A 2,811-nucleotide genomic window follows, 5' to 3' on the forward strand; every position below is an offset into this window, starting at 1 on the left:
CATTTCTAAATATAAATTTAATTTAAACAAACATCGATAGTTAAAATAAATATAGAATAATAGATCCGTCACAGAGATTAGTATAATCATTACCATACATTAAATACTTGTTAAGAATGTTAGTATATCTTTACATTAAGCGGTTTCAATAACGTCGCAAAACGACCCAGTATTTGAGACCCGAACTTTTGTTAGTATCCAATTATATATACATGACACATTTTGTATCAGCTAGATATTTGACATTTCAGAAGCTTATGCTGTCGTTGGGTGCCTATAATATTTCTGTATGGAGACTGATTTCCAACCATTTATGAGGATATCATCTTGTTTGTATCTAAAGTTTCCAAACAATCTTCAGTCTCGCTTTTAAAAAGCATTCTTTTCTTTTAAAGATGTCTCTCCGAAAAATTGTTTTCAAAGACAAAATCCAGGTGAATATCATAGCTGATTGTATTTCCTATTGATTTAAACAAATTTCAGAAGTAAGATCCCAAAGGATCAATTTAATCTATATAAATTATCATATCTTCCTTACAAAATGCACAATAATTTCGCATTGTTGTATGACTGATAAGTTTGTAAATCTCAGATATTTAAAAGTTCATACAAACTGGCATTTTGAATGACTAATTTGAACTCTAAGCTATAAAATTTCACAATATTAACACTAAGAAAAATGTAAATATCATCGACAGTTTTTGCAGATGCTATGGCTGGCTATGTTTCAGTGGAAGTTGGCAGAATATTCATAGTGTTAAAAAATTATTAAGTTTAACAATTTTAGCGTGAATGAATGAGCTTCTAAATCATACTTACGATTTGAATGTTAAAGTTAATTTCTGAAGTGATAAAGAATAAGCTGTGATATTAATTAAGGAAAAACAATCGAAAACAATTGTACATTTTTAACATGGTTTGAAGAGAGAACATAACGATGTAAATAACAGAATAAAAAATGTATATTTAAGGAAATACAAATGCATTGAAACAGTTGATGGTCAAGGATAAGGTTGTTATGAATCATGTTTATTCAGTTAAGAAAGCGTAAGTTAGATAACATAGCCAGGTATAGCCTATTGAGGGTCCGTACTTTACATCCTAAAACCACACACACACACATAAAATTGGCCGTGCTTCGTGTTTTAGGGTGTTTGATGCCTTATAAGATCGACGGTCAAGCACCACTATATAAAGTAGCCCAAGAGTTGATGGTGGGTGCCGTTCTCTAATTGCCTTCGTTCTAGTGTATCAGTTCAAGATTAGGGACGACTAGTACAGATTGTCGTTGTATAGGTTTCTGCGAATATCCTAAGCAAACAGATTAATAAATCATGTAGTGGTGGTATGGTCAGTGTTTTGATCGAATTTTCTAACATACTTAGCGTTCCACCAGAAGATAAGAGTAATTACGCCTCGGTATAATTCAATTTCATCGCACTAATACGCACAATTGCAGCCACGAGGTATTCCATAAAAATAATACATGGCCATGAGTCACCAAATATAGAAATTTTATTCGGAACTTTCAGGTGCGTGGTCTTTTCGTTATTATTGCGTAACAGATTTTTAATTGCAGTGAGTCATAGAATGTACTCGTACTGCCATGAAATATGCATTGAATACAAGCTACCTCTGAAATTGTGCCAAGTAGGGCATTGAGCATATGTGTTTCTCTGTTTACTTTACTATTCATAATATTAATAGAAAAAATAGTAAAAACAGCAATTCATATTTCTAACTATCCTATATTGTCCTTAATAGATCTAATTATCTGACGTAGCAAAGGTTTCTCTGATGCTTTAACAAACTAGTTTCCCAGCCTGTTGGTACGCTGCACTGTGCCAATTAAGGTAGTTGTCTACATTACTTGTAGAGATTCTTTCCTAGACAGTTATTCTACTCAGTGGTTGAGTTTTAGCCTCATTAGTTAAACTTCCCCTGACACAAGTAGGCCACACCCCGATTTTTAAACCAACTAACGCTGAAACTTCGTTGTTTATGTATGTCATTAATATACAGATGTCCACTATTTAGGTGAAGGAAGAAAGCAAATTATATCACAAGGAAAAATTTATTACTTTTAATTTTCTCTAGTTTCAGCGTAACTTGTTATAAACTACAATACATTTACATTAAAATAACATTGTTGAATATACTTACACCGCTTCTATTATTCTATATTTTCTAACGTAGCTACTAAGTTATTCAACAGTTCGTTATATTATTTCAAAATTTGATTGTTTAAAGTTCGGAAAGCTAACTTACAGCAGACTAATTGGAATAAAAGGTGATGTTTTGCATATTTCTGATAACTGATAGTTCTCTGGTGAATGTCAGGATACCTGTGTACCGCAAAATAAATTATACACAAAGCCTATTCAGCTAACTACAATGTGTGTGGTATTTGAGTATGATCCAGAGAAACATTATTTACACAACGTGGTCACAAGTAGATAGACACCACCTTTTCAGAAAAAAATGAAAAAGTTCAGTCATATTCACATGAATTGATATATTTATGATTTAATTAATATCTAGTAGATCTTCCTTTCGCTTCGTGTAGTTCGTTAATCCTTTTGGGCATCGTGAGAAACATCTCGTCAATTTTAGACTGTGGGATTTTCGCCCAATCTTGCTTCAAAACTTGAAGTAGATCGCTCTTCGAAGTTGGTTTTTTTTGGTTGTTTCTTGACTTGCCGGTCGAGTATGGGGTTCATGTCAGGAGATTGGCTCGGCCAGGGCAACTTCTGGATACCATTTTCTTCCTGCCACTTTTGGGTGTTTCTAGCAGTGTGACACGGTGCTCCG

This window comes from Limulus polyphemus, unplaced genomic scaffold (assembly GCF_000517525.1).
Source record: "Limulus polyphemus unplaced genomic scaffold, Limulus_polyphemus-2.1.2 Scaffold151, whole genome shotgun sequence".
NCBI classification, from domain to species: Eukaryota; Metazoa; Arthropoda; class Merostomata; order Xiphosura; family Limulidae; genus Limulus; species Limulus polyphemus.